Source organism: Misgurnus anguillicaudatus, chromosome 3 (assembly GCF_027580225.2).
Source record: "Misgurnus anguillicaudatus chromosome 3, ASM2758022v2, whole genome shotgun sequence".
Taxonomy (NCBI): Eukaryota; Metazoa; Chordata; class Actinopteri; order Cypriniformes; family Cobitidae; genus Misgurnus; species Misgurnus anguillicaudatus.
This window is the reverse complement of record NC_073339.2, coordinates 18134867-18158054: the sequence shown is the minus strand read 5'-3', so window position 1 is coordinate 18158054 and position 23188 is coordinate 18134867.

Genomic DNA, 23188 nt, shown 5'->3' with positions numbered 1-23188 from the left:
GCTGACGCTGGGTGGCGAAACTTATGACCCGGTTTGGACATCGCTCGGCGTAGCGACTTCAATCCCCCCCCCAGAGCCGGTCCAGCCAGGAGAGGAGTACGAACCTTAAACTATTCACTGGAGTGTGTGCTGTGCAGCGTGTGAGTGATTTATTTGATGTGAGTACACCAAAGCTTTTTGCAGTGTTGTGCCGTGTCCCTGTTGTTTGTACTCACCCCAGGAAGAACCAGGCCTCTGTGAAGACCATCGGGAGTTGCCGAGACGGTGGCCGTCCAACTAATTAACTACGCGACTTAACTACATCCAGCGGGAGTCCTATGGATCCAACTAAGTGAGGTACTGTGGGGAACTTTGTAGCCATACCTAACCACGTAACGACCGAGGAGGTGTTAGGAGCAGTAGAAGATCTTGGCGGCCGTATATATGCTGTGTGTGGTGGTGCATGTTGAATACTTACCTTCTCATGTAGATCTTCACCTACGCACAGGAGGAAGGGAAGAGGACATGCTGGTCTGGGAAGACGGACGTGTGTTCGTTGTGCCACTCTGAACTGCACCCCCCACGAGACATTGTCTCATCAGTCACCGCTGGACGCCGGTGAAAGCCCTTCCCTCTCTCTGCCGTGTCGGATGCTGGGGGTGATGTATGGTTTCTGTTCTTGTTGATCCTCGGTACCCAGCTAACGATAGATTTATCCCACGAAGACTCGTAAACCCAGAAAAGCCTGTAGAGAGAAATACTCACCCTGTCACGAGCTAAAGCTAAACCCACTCTACAACGACTCGTAAACCCAGAAAATCCTGTAGAGAGAAATACTTACCTTGTCACGAGCTAAAGCTAAACCCACTCTGCAACGACTAGTAAACCCAGAAAAGCCTGTAGAGAGAAATACTTACCTTGTTACGAGCTAAAGCTAAACCCACTCTGCAGCGACTCGTAAACCCAGAAAAGCCTGTAGAGAGAAATACTCACCTTGTCACGAGCTAAAGCTAAACTTACCTTGCTCGAACCTGTTCAGTCCCGAGGAACCCTGTAAGAGAGGAAATACCTACCTCGAGCCAAGTTGGAACTAATTGCACTTTCCATCAACTTGCAGGCCCAGAAGTAGCTGATAAGAGAGACACCCTTACCTTGCAGCAAGCTACGGTCACATTTGCCCCCGAAGACCCCGGAACACGGGAGCCTGCCTGTGGGGAATACAGCAGGAGTGAGTCAGGTTTAGGGATGCAACGATTATAGATTTTGATGGTACGGTTATAGTCTGATAAATAATCACGGTTGTACGGTTATTACGGTTATTATGGACTCATTTATTTTACAACATTAATGTAAAAAATCACATGAATAATTTTTTTAATAATTGCTAAATTCTTTTGTATTTTCAGTTTGTGTTTTTTCTGTAATTCTTGGACAAATGATAATACTAATTAGTTAACCTAGCAGGCTTTGACTTAAACAGTATAGGTGCCTTTTGAAACCTGTAGGCTATTCATTTTAATGATCTTTTGAATAAATGTAATTTATTATTTGGACTGAATATATATTATAATATTATAATATATTATAAATATATTATAAAACTAAATGTATATTATTTTGATTTGTTTGAAGGATTAGTAAAAATGATAAGAGCCTCTCAAAACGAATAATAACACAGGGTCATCCTGGACTGGGTTCTGCGAGTCATTTTGGACTGGCAGCATTAACGTGTTAACTCATGCTATTAATTCATAAATCATTAACGCGTTAAAATAATTCAACGTTATTAAATGCAGTCAGACCACCAGGAGCCCCACCCGGATTTGATCCGAGGAGGAGGTTTTTAATGCTGCACAGACCGATTGGAGTGTGGCTCTTTCACGCACCCGTGCAGGCACACACACACACACACACACACACACACACACACACACACACACACACACAAGATGCACGAACAACCTAGAGACGTGTCACGCACACATATTCTTTTGAACGCGGAGCTTTGTCATACAGTGCGCTAACGAGCATGTCGCATGCCGCACGCGCCTCTTGGTGGTTCGTGGATCTGGTTTGTGTGTGCGTGAAATAAAAACACGCGGTGTAGCGGAGGCTTTACGGTTACTTAACCGTGACATTTTAAAGCGCGGTTAATAGTGAAACCGGTTAATCGCTGCATCCCTAGTCAGGTTGTTGGGGTTGACTTCCCGGATACTTACGTTGTGTTTATTCTGCCCTCAGGAGGAAAAGAAGAACGCCAGGAGGAGTACTACAACGCAGGAAGTGGGCCGTGGATGAAGGAGCTCCGCCCGGCCCTTGCCCTGTCATTCCCTGTCACTGTTGGCCGGACTTCTCCTCTCCAACGTCCTCTGCCCCCCTAGTTCCCCCTGAGGGAGAGAAGTCATATTTTAGATTTCCCATTCCCCCTTATATTTTAAATAATTTAAATAAAGTTTACTTCTTTTATTATACTTATCTCTCGTTGTTTGGTCATTGGGGTGTTCTTGGGACCTCCTCGAGGTGGAACTTGGGGAGGAGCGTGACGCACAAAGTCTGTGGTCCGCTCCGGCCCGTGACAAGCACATTAAAGTAATATATAAAAAATGTAGTGCATATTAAACAAATTACTTGCCATAGTGATTCAAACATCCATGTAAAAATAAAAATAATCTATCTTCTCCCTTATGGTTTTAGTCACCTTACAGTCTCTGTTGATGTGTTGTATGAAAAAATCCTCCTCTGCAAAAACACCAAAATCACACCACTACATCCCTTTAAGCGACGGCTGGCCTTGCACCTGCCAGTAGTAGCTGTGAGTCTGGTTTAATTTTATCGGTACACATGGCATTTTCAAGGAGCTACAGTCCACATAGCTCTTTGCGTTGGGACATTTTTTTTCCATCAGTCCGAAGGGTGGGCTCTCAGTCGGGACAAACACAACATTTGTGTCTGCAGAGTGCTCTTCCAGCAACACAGGAACAGTCTGCCACTGAAATGTCAACTGGTGAGCAGTCGTCAAAGACAATCTACACATTAAAACAAAATATATGTCATTTTTACATTCAGCATCAGGACACAATTTCAATACTTCACAGAAAATGAGTATGCTGATCAGGTAAGTAGTGGGCCAGTTATGGAAATAGGCTCAATCATGTCAGGTTAGCAATTGCATGACACCTGTACACAATACTGTAAATTAAGGACACCCAAATAAATTACCTGTCTCAACACTTTCATATTGTTTTATAATAACAGTGAACGTTGAAAGCAAAATCAGTACTGGAATACCACTGGCCAATGCACCTTAAAGATAATTGACTGTACATGGTATATAAAAACAATACAGCAAATAACAGCAGCCGTCAGAACCAAGTTTTGTGATTTCCATGAAAGCTATGTTATGATTTGCAAGAGGGAACCCAAGTGCAGACAGAGGGATAAACACTAAAGACTTTTATTTATAATATAAACAGAAAACAAAACCCACGAGGGGGCAAAACAACATAAGAGATATTAAATGAACACTCAACCAGACTATAACTACACTAAACACTAGACCAGGTGACACTAAACAATAAACTTGACTTCACACTAAATATACAAAGACCTAGACTAGACTTGACAAAACAGCTTTACTCACGGGTATGTAAACAATGCAAAAGCACAGGACAATGAATACAACATGATTAAATAGGGGACCAAATAATGAGGGCAACATGTGACAGGAATCAAACAATAATGGTATAATTAATGAGGAAACAAGGGGGCGGGGTCAAGAGACGAGACTGAGAGCACATGGCTGGGAATAAACAAAGCCAGTGCTCTCACACAAAACATGGGTCTGTCATGGTTCTGCCACAAGACTAGATAAAACAAAGGACAAGATGGCAGAACCATGACAGAACCCCCCCCTTAAGGAGCGGCTACCAGACGCTCCCCAGGAGAACACTAAACACGAGACATGACAGACTGGAAACTAGACAGAACCCAAAAAAACATGACAAATAACAGCAATGGCAAACAATGAAGAATTACAAAAGGGTTGGGGTGACACAATAAAAACAATAAACAAGGGAGGGGGGGGGGCAGAGTTTATGTGAGGAAGTCCAGGTAGGGTGGAGCTGGGTGGGCAAGGGGTCTTGGGTTCAGGGGTAGTGGAGGGCTTGGGACGAGGAGTCCGAGCAGGCTTGGTGGGGAAAGGACAAGGAGGAACAGTTCTGGGAGGAGTAAACGGAGGCAGGGTAGAGGCAGGAATGACTGGGGGCACAAAAGGAGGCAAAGCAGGGTTCCAGGGCATGACAGGGGCAGACCAGGGAGCAGACGAGGGCGAGCCAAGACTCACAGGGTAGGGGAGAGAGTTCAGGGAGGACATGGAGACAGAGGCAGGGGACCAGGCAGACGAACAGGACGACAGTGCAGGGGAGGAAGCAACAGAAGGAGACGGTGAGACAGGGGCCGCTGCGGCCGGCAGCGGAGACGAGACAGGGACTGTGACAGGGGGCGCTGCGGCCGGCAGCGGAGACGAGACAGGAACAGAGACAGGGGGCGCTGCGTCAGGCAGCGGAGACGAGACAGTGACAGGGGACGCTGCGTCCGGCAGCGGTGCAGAGACAGGGGGCGCTGCGTCCGGCAGCGGTGCAGAGACAGGGGGCGCTGCGTCCGGCAGCGGTGCAGAGACGGGGACCATGACAGGGGGCGCTGCGGCAGGCAGCGGAGACAAAACAAAGTCCGTGACAGGAGGTGCTGTGGGTGGCTGCGCAGACGGCTGGGACTGCAGCGGTGGCTGCGCAGACGGCAGGGACTGCAGCGGTGGCTGCGCAGACGGCAGGGACTGCAGCGGTGGCTGCGCAGACGGCAGGGACTGCAGCGGTGGCTGCGCAGACGGCAGGGACTGCAGCGGTGGCTGCGCAGACGGCAGGGACTGCAGCGGTGGCTGCGCAGACGGCAGGGACTGCAGCGGTGGCTGCGCAGACGGCAGGGACTGCAGCGGTGGCTGCGCAGACGGCAGGGACTGCAGCCGTGGCTGCGCAGACGGCAGGGACTGCAGCGGTGGCTGCGCAGACGGCAGGGGCTGCAGCGGTGGCTGCGCAGACGGCAGAGGCTGCAGCTGCGCGGGCTGAGGGTCCACAACCCCTCTCCTCCTCCTCTTCTTTCTCGGGCGTGGTGCAGATGGGGAGAACTGTGGTGGGAGCAGCAGGTTCCGACGAGGACCCCTCGGACGGTGACTCCCACGAAACTCTCCGCTCTCGCTTACCTCTGAGGTCAGGGGGTTGGACATGGGTGGCAGGAACAGGAGTGGTGATCGCTGGGTCCTCCAGCGCCAGCACTCCAACGGTGAGGCCCTCAGGTATAGGAGGCAGTGGGGCAGGTGGAGATGCAGCCCTAGCTGAGGCCCTGGGCTCCGGCCGGTTACTGATATAACGGACCAAGTCCTCGAAGCCCAGGTACCTCAGCAACCTCATCTCGCCGGGGTTGAGAGGCTCGTTGAGGCAACGACTAAAAATCACCTTTAATTCATCCTCAGTGAAATTGGTGCCTCTTGCTGCTCGCCTGAAGTCCACCGCAAAGGGTAAGATTTCTGCCTCCTTCTGGCGGAGGCTGAATAATCTGTGAGCTTGGCGGGCTCACTCAACTGGGTCCACTCTGTCTGCTGGGTTCATTTCTGGCTTGTGCATTCTGTTATGATTTGCAAGAGGGAACCCAAGTGCAGACAGAGGGATAAACACTAAAGACTTTTATTTACAATATAAACAGAAAACAAAACCCACGAGGGGGCAAAACAACATAAGAGATATTAAATGAACACTCAACAAGACTATAACTACACTTAACACTAGACCGGGTGACACTAAACAATAAACTTGACTTTACACTAAATATACAAAGACCTAGACTAGACTTGACAAAACAGCTTTACTCACGGGTATGGAAACAATGCACATGCACAGGACAATGAATACAACAGGATTAAATAGGGGAACAAATCAAGAGGGGAACAGGTGATATAAATCAAACAATAATGGGATAATTAATGAGGAAACAAGGGGGCGGGGTCAAGAGACGAGACTGAGAGCACATGGCTGGGAATAAACAAAGCCAGTGCTCTCACACAAAACATGGGTCTGTCATGGTTCTGCCACAAGACTAGATAAAACAAAGGACAAGATGGCAGAACCATGACAAGCTATGTGTATGTTTAGGTCATGTATTCGTAATTTTGCGTCACAGGGTTGCAAAACGGAAAGAAAGAAATAACCTAGTCATGTCATACTACACACAAATAGCCAGATGTTTCCTGTTTTAATATCTAACCAAAACCTCTCAGACCTTGGGTGGGGGGGGCTGTTAATGCTAAACGTTCTCTTCGCGTCTGTAAAACTGGGTCTTCCTTATAGTACAACTTCTCTTTTGGGATGACTTTCTTGCAAGAAAAAAGACCAATGTACAAGTCTCTGTGTTGGTTTAAATTTCAGCCTCACCTGAGATTTTTTTTATCATATTTTTTAAGCATGGCATACACTATGTAAAGGTAAGATCTGTTACCCCTTGACCTGACCTAACCTCAATCTCTAACACCACAATCTCACCACAACCCGACCATAGACACCAACCCGTTTGACTAAGGCCAGAAGCCCCACTGTCGTTGTTAATGCAGGTTCAGTGGCAAACAGTTCTGTATGGCATACTATTTGTTGCAATGCACAAGACCACAAGAAAACGCCAAAATCTCACCGCAACCCTACCATGTGCGCCAACTTGTTTGACTGAGGCCAGAGCCCCCTTGTCCTCATTAATGCAGCAGGTTCAGTGGCAAACGGTGGCAAACTATCTACCGCAACAACACCGGTCTATTGTTTAGGACTTCATGTTGATGTTCCTTAATACTTACCTGATGGATCGCTGAGACTCCGTGTGATGGTCAATTGAGTGATGGCACCCTTTGGGTTGCCAAGTGGGTGCCCTCCTTCCTGGGTGTTTCGCTGATAGGCCCACGACACCTCAAGAGGGTTCAACAGTGAATCCCGGCGTCCCAGGTTCACTCCCTAGGTGCCATCAGCTTACTTGAAGACCCAAGCAGAGTCTTTTCTATTCAATCACAGCCACTGGCTTCCCTTTTCCGCAGCCGCGAAGATGTATTTGACTGCCTGCCGGTGGGCCTTTCCTCGCTGGCCACAAAACAAGGTTGGTGGCTGCAATTTCAGATGGGAGACAGAGTTTCTTGTAAAAGTTGATTTTCCTGCTTGTGACCACATTGTAAAGCAATAAGAAAAATGAGGGGAAAAAAATCAACGAAATTTTTTTGATCAACGAAAAATCATAACTTTAGGTGTTTCGGTATGCAATGTTTAATTTACAGAAAAGATTGGATCCTCGGTTGCTACTGTGTATCACTGCATACAAGGCTACCACCAGCCTCAAAAGAATTATTCAACTGTCTATTTAAGTTGCCCGTTGTATACAGCCATGTATGGAACACCATCAGAGCCAGCAACCAACTTCTCTGTCACGCCTATGTCATCAGTTCAGTTTTTAAGATACAACATCAGTAAGCACAGCATGGAAATGGAAAAAGGGAGAGTGGATGCAGTTTATTATTGGTCTACACCAACAACTTCACCCACTTCAATTTCTAAAACCACCAAAGCTGATGTCCTTTTAGATATGTACACATCTGAAGAAGAAACTAAGGAACCCACATTTCTTTTACCTCAGCATGCCATAGTTAGTCCCATCCAGTGGACTTTGGATCAACAACTTACCTCTGCCCGGGTGTCCACCTGACCGCACTTATGTTTCTAGGACACAATGCAACCCTCTCCTCCATTCTCTACACCCAGGGGACAGTCATATCACCTCACTGCTACAGGTCTGCTTCTGGTGGCCAAACAATGGAAGAGCTGTCATAAGGTTTGTGCAAGGATGCAAAGAATGTGCCAAATTTAAAAACCCATGCCATCTCCGTTCTGGCAAACCCCATCTATTGCCCATTCCATATATTGCCCCTGGTCACATCTGGGAGCGTATTTTGTTATGGATCTACCACCATATGAATGTAATACACCTACTCTAGTGTAATTGTTGTATAATTGGTTTATTTTTTTTGTCTGCTTTGGAGTCTATATTATGGCAGCCACAACCTCCTCTATGCTGTTTTGGTAGTTGCTCTTGTAGTGCCACCAGCTCAATTTGATCCCAAAGTTTAGATCTGAAGTAGGGATATTTGCTTAGCAATGTTATTGTTTGACTTATTATATCTCTTTGGTAGCAGATGAAAGCTGTAGGTACACAGCAGGTAAACCTCTGGGTTAATAGCTCAGGTTGGTCATAAGATACATCTGTCTCCTATTGATTTTCCTAATGTATTTGCTACAGTGTAGGCTGATTTTCAAAACTGTTTTCACTTAGGAAGAGCATTGAGATGTCATACATTGCAGCAATCAGACTGCAATAGCACAAAAAGAGTTGCTTGCTGCCAATGCACACCTGAGAATGTTGGTAACGATGATGATTATTGTCATGGTTTAGAAGTTAAATTTTAGCTTGCAACCATGACGCTATACGTTTAAATCACACAAGGGTTGGTCTATGATGTTTCAAGACTTTCATTTTGACCAAAGAGCTTAAGATTCATGTACAAATAACTTAATATTTTGGTTCTATTAGAAATGACACTTGTCCTTCATTTTTGTTTTTACTGTACATAGCTGGAAATGTGTTTGCAACTTATTTTTATTTGTGTTGTCGTGTCTAAGGGAGAATGAGGCCAATCTTCATTCCTTTCTAGTGATGCGCGGGTCGGCGTTTTTTCCAACCCGCGGGTCCCGCTTTTATGAAATATTTGGCCCGCCCCAACCCGCACCGCAACACTGTATCTATTTTTACAACCCGCACCGCCCCGCGCCCGCAACCATTAAAATAGACATATTAGGCATTTTTAATGTAAATAAAAAGAGGCTTTATTTCAGCCTAAGAGTGCTTGGAAACAGCCATTAGATTACATCGCCCTGTAAACTGGCAACAACATACACCAATGAGCCATAGAAACCAGCATGGTCATATTAATATAGAGATAGGATAATGATAAACCAGGGGTGTCCAATACATCGATCGCAAAGGCAATGCCGGTAGATCGCACAAAAGTCAACTGTGTATTCTCATGCTGCTCCATGCCTCCACGGGAAAATTGCCATTATGAGTAATTGTAAAACACTTAAGTCTTTTTGAGTTGCTGTGCCTTTCTTCTCATATGTGTTTTTATAAATCTTATGAAAACGAAATTTATATAAATCTTATGAAATCTTATGAAAACGAAATTTACAAGCATGCAATTGCATCGCATTCTTCTTGCTTTCATGCACGAGCTGAAGCACGCGAGAGCGAGCGAACGAGGGAGAGAGAGAGAGGCAGCGTTGTGCTGATATATGCTTCTGATACTATTGTAATTTTCCTTCAAGTTTGTTTCACTAAATCTCCGCTATTTTAAACCGTACTCGACATGTGCTCCAAGATTTTTTTTAACTCCTCAAGAAAATAGAGTAATGGTGACATCCCTAAATCCAATGTAGAGATATATACAGTAAAGTCCACGCATTTAAAGTGTTTTTAGCAGGTAGAACTTGTCGGCTTTATCATTTTAAAAGTAGATCACCACACAAAAAAGCAGCATTTGTATTATCTATTCACAAATTCCCTACCTTAATTTCTCCTGCAGATCGTCTTTCATCTTTTAATTCTCCGTTTGTTTTGTTGTTGTGGCTGGCAGCCAGTGGAGCTACTTGGCGCTTCTGTGACGTCAAAGGTTTGGGGATATCAAGTTACGTTGCGCAAGTTACGTTGCGGAAGTTACGTTGCCACCATAGGCGGAAATCCCGGGGGGGTCGGGGGGGGACAGGACCCCCTCTATCTGAGGGTTGTCCCCCCCTAAAATATCATTAAAATATGTGTATTGAAAATAATTTAGTGATTTATAATACTTAAAATAATTGTGTAAGAAGTAAAACAACACAAATGCAAACGGAGCACCAACAAAAAACGTTTTATCTTTTGATTCCCCCCTCCCTTGCCTCACAGTGGTTTGGTCCACTGCCAGCGCCCCTTTTACCTCAGCAACGACACACAGTCCGGTGGTAGAGAAGTGTACGGAGCCGACGCGTTAATCAGCTATATACCTACAAAACAACGTTTCCCATCACTTATCAGTTTATCCTCATATGTTTTAAAACTGGACTATTTGGATATACTGGATATAATGTATAAACATTAACAAATCTCGTTTTATGAGAAAAGAAGCAGATAAACGATCAAAAAAACATTTTTATGCATTCATGCAGAGGTGAGGCAGAGGTGAAAGTAACGAATTACATTTACTCACCTTACTGTAATTGAGTTTTTTGTGTACTTTTACTTTTTTGAGTAGTTTTTTAAAATCTGTACTTTTACTTAAGTAGCCTATGTTTTGTTTAAAGTATTGTAGGCTATTTCGCTATATTTTAAATCATATCCGTTACTGAGTAAAAAAAATAAAAAGTAAGGTGATAAAGCGCCTCGGATGATTGATGGGCGGGGGAACGCGCAAAAAGAACCATGGAGAGGGACGATACAGGCGCGGGCTATGACCATAAATTAAATTCTCTTATTAAAGAAACACCTGTCCATTGACGCGAAGTGATTGTTTCATTCAGGTAGGATTCATGCTTTTAAGTGCGGATTTGCCGACCGGATTTTTACCGCTAAATAAAATTTGCACGACGCGTTTTTAATATCGTACATGCGCATTATCTTCCGAGGTCTAGCAGCTTAGCATCAAGTCAAACACAACTTAAGAATGTCCTCGAGAATGCGCAGATGATTAGACATTGCAGAGAGAGAGAGAGAGAGAGAGAGAGAGAGAGAGAGAGAGAGAGAGAGAGAGAGAGAGAGAGAAAGAAAGATTGAAAGACATCAGGTACACAGGTCTGGGAAAACTAGAATACAATAAACGTGTAAAGGATGTTTCGTGTACAGCCATGGCATTTCATTATATGCTCATTTAGGTATATAGTTTAATAAAATAATGTATGTTACCAGCAATACATCAATTACAACCTTACTATAATGATACTAGCTGCTGACATAATATTTTTTTGTTTTAAAAGTGCATAACTCACCTGTAAATATCATTAAAGAATTACTTAAATGTTTCTTAGTTATAAAAAAGATTTTTTTTGTATTAACGTTTTGTTATTGCACTTTAATTGTCAAGATGTTTACAATTAAAAACACCTAGTTTGAGAATTATAAATCCTTCCTTTTTGAACTATACTAGAAACCTCTCCCCGCTGTAAAAAAGTAACTTTTACTCTGAGTAAAATTAAAATGACTTACTTTTTACTTTTACTTGAGTAGATTTTTAGACCAGTAACTTTACTTTTACTTAAGTAAAATATTATTAAAGTAACTTTACTTTTACTTGAGTAGAATATTTTATTACTCTTTTCACCTCTGCATTCATGTGTATTAAAATTGTGTCCGTTCATAGAGAAAGAGAAACGTTTTCTATCTGTACACATTTCGCCTGTATTATTGGTGTCCCCTTCAAAAATTGTTCTTGAAAAATTTGATGTTTATTGTCCCCCCCAACATTTAGATGAAATTTTCGCCCCTGGTTGCCACATAGGCCTACGTAATTTAAACTTATCAAAGAACGTAATTAAATGTAAAAATATATATTCCCAAATATTTAATATATATGCTACAGGGAATTAGACGCAACATATAAGTTTTTTAATTTTGTTTTTAATGACCCGCCCCAACCCGCCCCGCATTAAAGTTACAATTTCTTTACCCGCCCCAACCCGACCCGCGGGGCCCGCGGGTTACGAGACGACCCGCGCATCGCTAAGGCCTACGTAATTTAAACTTATCAAAGAACGTAATTAAATGTAAAAATATATATTTCCAAATATTTAATATATATGCTACAAGGAATTAGACGCAACATATACGTTTTTTAATTTTGTTTTTAATGACTCGCCCCAACCCGCCCCGCATTAAAGTTACAATTTCTTTAACCGCCCCAACCCGACCCGCGGGTTACCCGCGGGGCCCACGGGTTACGAGACGACCCGCGCATCACTATTCCTTTCCCCATCTTTTTATAGCCAAACAGAAAGCAAAAGACACATAGCATTGTGCAGATTAAGCCAATTTTATTTGTACAGTATTTGCATGTATGTGCATTTTAAAGTACGTTTCAAAGCTGCTTTACTGAAAATACTTCCTTAACACAACAAGCGATGAAGCAAGTGGTAACAGTAGCAAAGTTGATACAACTTAAATGTTTATATAAATAAAGATAAAAAATAACGAGAGTCACCTGAGAAGCCTGTTCTATTAAGGCGGAAAAAAGGTACAAAAATGTACACAATTGTACCTTTTCTGTCACTGGTGTAGTACCTTAAAGGTTCATTTTAGTTCCTTTATGAGTATACAACATTATTATAGGTTTTGGGGTACAATATTAAGGACCTATTGTGTATCTTAAAGAATAATTTTGTACCAGTTAAATGTGAGGGGTACAAACTGTTATTTGTAAATTTAAAGGTACACTCTAAAAATGGCTGGGTTATTTTTTATCCATAAGGGGTCAATATTGGACAGAACACACTGCAGGGTTAAAATTGATCCAATGCTGCACTGTAAACCTGAATAAGTTGGGAAAAATCAGTTGCCTCAATTTTTTTGAGTAATGATTTTCCCAATTTTAAGTATGCAGTACTCGTATATAACTCCTAACTGAACGTATTAAGTTATCTTAACACATTCATTTTAATAACAGTTAACGTATAATATTTAAAGGCAGGGTAGTTTAATTTGATCCAGAAACATTTTTAGTTATGCTGGTAAAAGTCTCCTCACATCCTGATAGCAATCACTATGTTAAGTTGTTTAAATGTATTTGTAGAAATTGTGTGTGTGTGTGTGTGTGTGTGTGTGTGTTTGAAGACTTAAGGTCTTTGAGAACCCCAAAATCTTTGTCACTGAACAAGATGGAAAAAGTTCAGATAACCATGGTAGGCTATGCCGTGTGTACACAGCATGCTGTTCCTGCAAACACGAAAATTTAGAAAATTTTGAAAGTCTGTTCTTTGAATATGACATACTACATACCTGTCCATCATGCACTTTTAAAACAATAGTCAAAGTATCTGCTGTCATGCCAATCATGCTTTTTGCTGAAAAAAATTATATCAAAAGAGGTAGGTGGTAGTCCAGTTGTGCGTAAAATTTGTGGGACAAGTTCTCATTTGTTGATACTCAGCAAACAGCAGAGAAAAGACAAAAGAGGATATTGTAAAACTAACCCACATCACATGATTTATTTAGCAAGAGATGCAGTATAACTTAAGTAAATTTTAAGTCAACACTACTTAAAATTTACTTAAGTTATACTGCATCTCTTGTGTCAATTTAATATATGTAGCCAGTGGTTAATTGAAGCAACACAGGATACAAAATAAATTATTCTGGCTGCTGCCTCTATGTAGGTCAGCGGTCGAAAGGAGCCAATAGTTATGAACAAAAACAATAAAATTGTACTGGTTAAAATTTTCCGTTTTCTTGGTGTACAAATTTAGTATGAAAGACAACTGATTAACAGATTCAAACCAAATTAAATGAAATACAATGCCAGGAATGAATACATCAGGCTAACAAAATAACAATAGCCTAGTACAATTTCCGGAATGAAATATGGTAGAGGCTAACAGTCAAATGCAAAGCAGTACATTAGTTTACCATTAAACTTCACAATTATCTGCATTTACTTTACACAATAAGAAAAGAATAAACAGCTCACGCAGTTTTCAATTAGTTTTTAACAGCCCTTAAACAGACATGAAATGCTTTTAATCGTAACCCTGAGAGACGGGAACGAGACATTGCGTCTGCTGACGCTATGGGAAACTCCTCCCTCTTCTGGTTTCTTTGAAGCTTTTATTGAACAACGCCAGTGTACTGGCCAATGCCGCCCATGACAGCATATAGGGGCAGGACTTCCGCTGCTATATAGCCTGTTTAGGCGGCAAAATACTCAGATTCTTTCGACTGAACGAACAGTAGAGCTGATCTGAGCAGTGACACGCCGGCTTACGCAATGTCTCGTTCCCGTCTCTCAGGGAATTGAGGTTACGATAGTAACCAAGACGTTCCCTTTCGAGAGCGGTCACTCGACATTGCGTCCGCTGACGCTATGGGAGATGTATTCAAACACGCCGTGAGAACAGCGAAGAGCAGCTCCAGTGGAGCTTACTCAAGTCCATGCGCCGCAATGCTTAGCTGAGTCGGTGCACAATCCCCGCCCAGTCTGTGTAAGCCAACGCAAAGTAGATTGGATGCCTGAATCTCCAGGGACTCAATCAGAAGCTCATTCTGAACAGAATGCATACAGCCACTGGCTGCATGTAAGTCTTATTGTAGCCCTACAGCCGATAAGAAACCTGTAACAGTACCACAGCAACGGCTAGGCCAAGCCCAACGTGGGCAGAGCAAGCATATCCGCGCAGAATATTTTGCTGGTATTAACCTATGATGCACGATGGCCAAGTTAGCTAGTGTGAAAATACAAGGATGAGCCGAAAACGCGGCTCCATACTTATATATCAGCAGTAATACAGCTGTACTGGCAATCCGGTTCAAACTGTGAATAGGCGTCGGATAGTGCGACTGCCAAATTGGAATTACACCGCTATGCCAGTGTGGCAGTAATGTGCTGCCCTCATTTAGCACCTAATGATCCAGTTAACCCAGCTGGATCCCAGCAGCTGATGGCTTAGGTGGAGCAGGGAAATTTCTGAGAATGAGCTGGGCAGGTCACAGCAATCGTATACGAATGCCACAGCCCATCTCTGAAGCATAAAGAGTTGCTTTAACAGCAATGTCAGAGTGGAGTGCTTAGATAAATGTATAACACTCATACCGGGCACAGCTCACATCAGCTAGATGCAGGGCTCGAAATTGCGACCATTTTGGTCGCATATGCGACCGAAATTTAATCTGTGCGACCTTAAAATATATTTGGGAGCATTTGTGCGACTGCCCATTTTGTTGTGACGCGATTTGATTGTGATCCTGCGTGCTGGCGCTGTCCCAGGTTCAGTGTTCTCTCCAACGATACATAACCAATCAAATTTCACCATTAAGTTCTTGCGTTTAATGAAGACCGCAGATTGGCTAATATGAGCATCAGTCATTCCTTGTTGCAGTGAAGCGCGGAAATGTGAAAAGACGAACGCGTCACGAGCATGACGAGAGTGAGCCGATTACAGCCAAGGTTATTACAGTATTTTTTTACGACGATCCGGATTCAAATGTAACTTCACCACCGGAAAATACAAGTTGACGTTAAACCTTTCAGAGAGAGTGGCTTAAAGATTTCGAGTGTCTCCGCTATGAAAATGTTACTTACTGTGTTTACTGTAAATCCTGTAAAACAGCGTTAATGGCGGAATCAAAACATTTTAAGGGCCAGACGTACCTTGCTTAAACATGGCGAAAGTGCCAAAAACACAAGACGTGTCATGACAAGACGTGTTTATTATTGATGGAGACACCGACCTGTCTGCCAAAGTGTGTTTGATGGTGTATGTGCGCATGCGCTGGTGAATGGACATCCGACAAACATCCTTGTGGTCCATGTTGCTGTGGAATACGACAATGCTGATGGTATGTTTTTTTTTTTGTTTTTTGTTTTTTTAAAAAAAGCCTATTTAGTATAAAAAGCATACTGGTAATGCAGTTATCAATACCAATATATATTAGCCTTCTATATTAGGGTCACTTTTGTAATGTCACAATTAATCAGTGTTTTACGTGTTTGCGAGATTTTTTATTGTAATCTTAATCATGTTACCTGTAATTGTTAAATTATTATTGCTGCTATACTATTTCAACAGCATTTGGGTATTAATTTAGGAATGTATGCAGCAAAAAATAAAATAAAATAGAAGACCAAATTTTAAATGCTGGCCATAGGATGTGTAAAGCCCGGTGGTGGTGTTTTATTTTTCATAAAATAAATCTATTAACTTTACATTGTAGTTGTGGTGCTTTTTAATTTTTGGATGGATGCGCCTAAATTTTTGCTGGTGCTCCTAACTCTTTAAAGTTGGGAGCACCAGTGCTACCAAATAAAAAAGTTAATTTTGAGCCCTGTAGATGGGAAGGTAGAATGCAACCATCTATGCTCTAACCGCGCTGAGAGTGGTTTAAGGCCCATAGTCCCTTTAGGGCATATATAGTCCATGACGGCACTAAAATAGGCAAGTGATTGGCTGCTTCTGTCACTTAAGAGAATTAATTGTGCCTGGCCACTGCGCCCCAATGCACCAGCATGAAAACGCAGCGATAACTGCATGAAAAACCCTTGGGGTAGACAGCCCGCTTCTCCTTCATCTGCTCACTGATGCAAAGATAGAATGTGCGACACGTGAAAGTGCACCGGGTCGTAGTCATTGCTTAACACCATTACAGGCGCTGCGTAAAGAGGGGCGTCTAGTAGGAAGGCTCGCTCTCCTTACTGATTTTGTGTGTATAAGCAGCAAAAACCCAATTGGGGCAACACGCAACCGCTGGCACTTGGCCGAGCACAACGTGTTACATACAAAGTGCAAATGGGATAAGGCCAAAGCTTACACTTTCCACCATCATGTACCTATTCATTACGTCCAAAACAATCGCAAACAGTCTAAAGTCCTTAAAAGCCCTTAAGTCTGTGTCGCATTTGCGGCAGCCGAGACATGAGCTGCTTAATGAAGAGCAGGCGCAAATTGCTGTGTGGTACAGTAAGTGATGCGCTGTGAACTTGTAAGCCAGTCGGTCAACCAGAGAGGCGTTCGTCACCAACACTGTAGTGTCTCGGGTGGAATATCTCAGAGCAGACTCGTATCCAGAATGCTCCTGAGAGGGACGGGCTTGCATGAAGCCCGTGTCCGTATCCCCAACCAAGCACATAAACATAACGCTGGCATGCGGACCGTGCTTATATGCTCACATGCACGCATGCAGAAATCACTCTAATCAAAGGAGTGTGTCTGTGGCTGGTTGGTACATTCCCAAACGGGCAATAAGATAGCAGGATGCGCATTTGCTGAACTAAGAGGGAACAGCGTTACACCCTGTGAGTGTGTGCGGGTCTACACAAAACCCGCTATAAGCACCACCGGCGCGCCTAGTAGTCTCCTATCGCAACAGGGGTTGTCGTCTAGGATGAGAGGATAGCGGCTGCACAAGCTGTTCTACCTCTCTCGTCAGGCACAAACTATATTACCCGTTCGTAAAACTCCAGACTCAGTACCAGCGCGCTGCGCCGATTATGTGACAGGACTGCACAGCTGGGGTGGTCTGTGTCGAATCAAATTGGCAGCCGCTCTGGGCAATAGTATATACAAATACCATATAAAGCGGGTGTTCATAACTCTCTCCCTTCTGTATCACGGCGGCGTTAGCCAAGGGAGGAATTGAGTGCTGCACAGGGTAAGGTAATGAGCTAAACATTGCCGAGAGGTCGGGATGTTGTAGCTCCATATTGACATGTTTGCAATGGCTTAGTGCGACTCACCCCTGGATGACAAGTTACATTGGAACAATGGCCAGTCTGAATAACGTTGGACCATAACTCCTCCGGCACAAATAAGCGGTTCGGTGGGCAACAAGACGGAGGCGTTACCCCTTCTAAGGCTGTCAAAACCTTCGATTCAACTTCCCATCTGAGTGTGGAGGCAAATAGGGTCTCCGGTCAAATTCGCTCGGGAATAGATGTGCGATCGGAAAGCTCAAAAAGTCGGGACAAAGCATCGGGTTTGATGTTTTTAGAACCCGGACAGTAGGAAAGGGTAAAATCGAAATGTCTGAAGAAAAGAGCCCACCAAGCCTGCCTGGAGTTAAGTCTTTTGGCAGTTTTAATGTAATCGAGGTTCTTACGGCCGGTCCAAAGGATAAAAGGTACACCCGAACCTTCTAACTAGTGACGCCATTTCTCCAATGCAAGTTTGACTGCCAATAACTCTCATGCCAATGTTGCCAATGTCATAATTTCTTTCCGCTGGAGATAACGATTAGATAAAAACACACAGGGATGAACCTTTCCATCTGAGGATGTGCGCTGGGAAAGAACTGCTCCTACCCCCACCTCTGATGTGTCGACCTCCACTATGAACTGACGTGAGCGATCAGGGGTGACGAGAATGGGAGCTGAAACGAAGCAGCTCTTGAGTTTGGCAAATGCAGCCTCGGCTGCGTTTGACCACCTGAACGTAGTATTAGGGGAGGTCAAGGTAGTCAGAGGAGCGGCTAGTTGGCTGAAATTGCGAATGAAACGCCGGTAAAAATTGCCGAACCCCAGAAATCTCTGCAGGGCCTTGCGAGAATCTGGGGATGGCCAATTCACCACAGCCTTAATCTTATCAGGATCCATGCGGACACCCTCTGTCGAAACAATGTGCCCTAGAAAAGAAACAGACTGCATGAAAAACAGATTTTTTCCGCCTTGACAAAAAGCCCATTCTCTAGCAAATGCAGATGCACTCGTCGTACGTGTTGCACATGTTCCTGGAGAGATGAAGAAAAAATCAATATGTCATCCAGGTAGACATATATGAACTGATCTACCATGTCTCGGGACACGTCATTAACGAGTGCTTGGAAAACCGCAGGCGAGTTTGTTAGCCCGATGGGCATGGCGCAGTACTCAAAATGGCCTCTAGGGGTGTTAAAAGCGGTTTTTACATTCATCCTCCTCCCTGATGCAGACCAAATGATAAGCATTACTGTAGCGATTTCAGCGGGAGGAGGGGAATAACGTTATTTAAAACACTATGAACCTCCGACCGAAACACTACGGGAATTCCCAAGGGAATCTTAGATTTTAGCTCAAAAGTAATGTATAATTAGCTGCAATTAACTATAAAATTTATCAGGTTTTACCTGGCGTAGCAGAATAAATAACAACAATTAATTAATATGTTCGTCCACCGAAGACATATATCCATAACGTATATTAAAGGAACAGTATGTGAGAATTTATATCAATTAACCATAAAATGTTCCTGATATGTCACTAGACATTGAAATAATTATTTGAAATGAAAATTATTTCTTACTGACAACAGTGGTCCGGCCAGGATATTGTCATTTAAAAAGTGGAGTTGCAGCCCTCAACTGATGTTAATGTTGTAATTGCAGTACCAGTTTTACCCACAAGTTTTGTGATTGCAGTACCAGTTTTGGTCACAATCCTACATACTGTTCCTTTAACGTCTAAGAAATGTTAATTTCATGGCCTTTAAAATTAACTTTCTCACTGATATGCAGTGCTACTCGCAGCTTGTAGCTTGATCAAAGGCAGAAATAGTGACTTTAATTTCATGAGCATTGAACACAGAAACAATTCAATTGCAATGGAAAACCGGTTTATTAACTACAAAACACACAAGTACACACAACGACTAACTAAATATACACACATACAATAACATAAAACATAGATGAGAAAGAAAAGATTGAAAATAGCTAGAGAGAGAGTAAAAGATTGGCAATAGCACTATTGCTTAACATCTGCACAAACCATCGGAAAATCTCTAAGGATCGCCTTAATTCTCATAAGGGGTAAAGCTTAAACATCAGCGAGTAAAACAAGCGTATACTTGCATTTGGCTCTTTGTGATGCTGTGCAAAGTTTCTGATGCGCGCGAGAAGGGAGGGAGAGAGAGAATCCAGGTGTAAGATGACAGAGTCCGTTAAGTTGTTCCGTAGGGCGGATTGTTCCACGTAGATTGTCCGAACTCGGCTGAAGTGCAAAAGCCAGGAAAACTGTCCCGAAGAGAGCGAAACAGGGCTCAGAGAAAAGATGAAGAATCCGAGGAACTCTGGGTGAGTCTCAGCGAGTTTCCAAAATGTGCAGATGGGTTACCTGAGTAACTGAGCGACTGAGCGCTACTGAGCAATGGATTAATTGGGCGATAGGCCATTTTGACCTTTCACGTGCCCAGCCCATTTTAGGTGAATGAGCAATGTGCAAAGTGTTCGATTGTGCAGGAAACAAGCCTTTGTTCTTTCAGACATCACATTTGCGTAATTGCATAATGATAAAAGTTTATTTCCATAACTCTTCAAATCAGTATTAAATGAAATCAATGCTGCTTATGGTAATATGATACATAGCAATGATTAGTAAATAAAAGGTAGATTAATTTGATACTATACAAGACATGGGTTTAATATCACATTGCATAATAATTTCATACCTAAGATATGAACCATGCTACAGTGAACAAAACTTAACTAAAGTGTTAACACACAGTTACATCACATGTACACGATCATGCAGTAAAGGGATATAAAATATATATACATTTAAACAGCTCATTGTGATCTTTAAACGTGGAATCAGCAGAGACATAGTCTGTGCCCCCTGCTGTGTCTCTGGCGATTGTCGTTTGATAGGCTTTCAGGTTTCTCTGGTGGAATTCCTTTGAACCTCCTTTGACAACTGCATTTGTTTTAATTGTCGCCCAGAGATCCCGGCGATTGTCACAAAAGGAGACAGGGTTATCTAATTATCACAATTTTAGAGCTGTTACGATCCAGACGCCAAATGGCCTCTATCTGACTCCGAGCCATCTGTTACATTACGTAAGTCCAATTTAGTGAAGACAGATGCTCCCTGCAACCTCTCGAAAGCTGAAGACATCAACGGCAAAGGATAAGTATTCTTAACCGTTATGTTGTTCAGCCATCGGTAGTCAATACAAGGTCGCAAGGATCCATCCTTCTTCCCTACAAAAAAGAACCCCGCCCCTACTGGAGAAGAGGAAAGGTGGATGAACCCCACTGCTAGAGAATCAGAAATGTATTTCTCCATGGCCTTTAGAAAAGACAGGACTTATGACACCCCTCACTCCAGCTGGTAACAGAACCTAAACGCCAGTCCACTTTTTGGTTGTGTTTATGTAACCAGGTGTGTCCGAGAACAATGGGTGAGAGTGGAGAGTCCGTAATGTAAAAAGAGATGTCCTCAGTATGGTTGCCCAACGTGATGTGAGATACTGGTTCTGTGATGTGAGTGATGATGGGGAGCTTGTGTCCATTGAGTGCGAAGGGAGCAATCTGATGAGTAAGTGGTGTGAGGGGTATCTGAAGCTTATGTGCGATGGTGTGGTCGATGAATCTCCGCTCAGCTCCCGAATCCAGAAGTGAGTGGCAGTCGTGAGAACGGGTGGACCACCGTAGTTTCATCGGGAGGAGCGTTGAGGTGGATGAGGTCTTCTTGCCAGAAGTCCCACCCGATAGTAGCCTCAGGTTTACTATCGGGCTTGGTCTTTTACCGGGCACTGATGGATTTCGTGCCCGGCGCTGCCACAGTATAAACATAATCCCAGGGATCTCCGCCGGAGCTTCTCCTCCGGGGAAAGCCGAGCTCTACCCACCTGCATGGGCTCAAGATCGTAGAGGGGGCTGGCCGCACCATTGCTGCTGGGCTGAGGAATCTCCAGTCTTACGGGTAACAGTGCTGTAGCCCTCCAGCGTGCTGCTTGAGCGAGGCTCGCATCAACCCTGATGGCGAGGTCGATCAACCCATTGAGAAAGGTGGGTAGGTCGATGACTTGGATCTCCTGTTGGGTGCGGTCAGCCAGCCCATGCAGGAAATGATCCCACTGTGCTTCTTCGTTTCACTTACACTCCGCCACCAGGGTTCGAAAGTCAATGGCATAGTCGGACACGACCTCTCCTCCAACCAAATATCGGAGAGGAGTCTCGTGGCTTCTCTCCCGGCGACGGAGCGATCAAATACTCTCTTCATCTCTTCAGACAGCGTGGAGAACAAAGAACAACAGGTGTCACAGTTCTCCCACACTGCCGTCCCCCAGAGGGCAGCCTTTCCAGTCAGAAGGGAGAGGACGAATGCCACCTTAGTCTGTTTGCTGGTGAAAGTTCTGGGTTGTAAAGCAAAATGGAGAGAACAATGAGAAAGGAATGTACAGCAGAAACTGATGCTGCGTTCCAGAGCCCATCCAAACCAGTGGGATGTAGGACTTATCCTACCTCCAACTAGGAAAAGTGCACTGGAATGCCTGTCGAAGTGGAACCTCCTACCGGCGAACTCGGGGGAGTTCGACCTACCCCGACTTCAGAAAAATAAGTCGGAGGACAATGGCGGCGCCCATAGATCGCGTCGTTGTGAGAGGAAATCTTCAAGGAATAGACTATAAATTGTACTTCTCTGCTTGTATGGTTGTTTTAGACACTGTACTTTTAACACAACTTGTTTTTTTATATTATGGCGTGAAATTATGTCGTTATTATCTGTTATCATGAAAATACGGTAAAAATATACCAAGTTACTTAGCGACATGCAGCGCTTTTATATAATGGCTCCAGAACACTTTGTAAAGATGATTAACTTGTTGTTTTACTGTAGTGTGAACTGCACAGTTCGGACCGACGTTTAAAAGTTACGTAGTCTGTACGAGCCTTAAGAAGACCGGTCAGTCGTCCATGTTTTCTGTTTACGTTCCACTTCAAATGTCTGGAACGCTTTGAAGTAGGAGCTAGGACACTTCAAGAAGGATAAATCCCACGTCCCATTGGTTTGAATGGGCTCTGGAACGCAGCATGAGCTCACTGGTGTATTTCTTGGGAATGGGGAGACGTGGAGCACACAGCCCCGCCCCTCCCCCTGCCTGCAGAAGAGTGTCTAATACCAGGCGCTGTTGCGCTTTTCAACCACATGGGTGAGCTGTAAGTTATTTTTACATAGAAACTACATAGTGTTGCTTTAAAATGATTCCAATGAAAGTGCTTTATTTTTATCTCGTACCTCTATCAACATCACAACAGCGTCATGAATGGGCTAATGAAACAGGCTAAAGTGCGCATTGTTTTGCGCCATTCAAGTAGCCTACCATCGGCACAAATGGTACCTAATAACTATACACAAACAGAACTATTAATGAAAAAAAACAGGAAAAAATACAACCTACCAGCACAACCCCTGCTGTGCTCCTAAGTCTCGTCTCAAATTCCTGTTTAAGAGAAGACGTTCTAACACGGTCTCAGACCCATGGCGTCAATATTTGACGACACTTGACCATGCGTCAATATGTTGACGCGGAGGGTATGCCTTTCGCGTCATTTTTTGACGAACTGGGGACTTCAATACTATTAGGTACGTGAA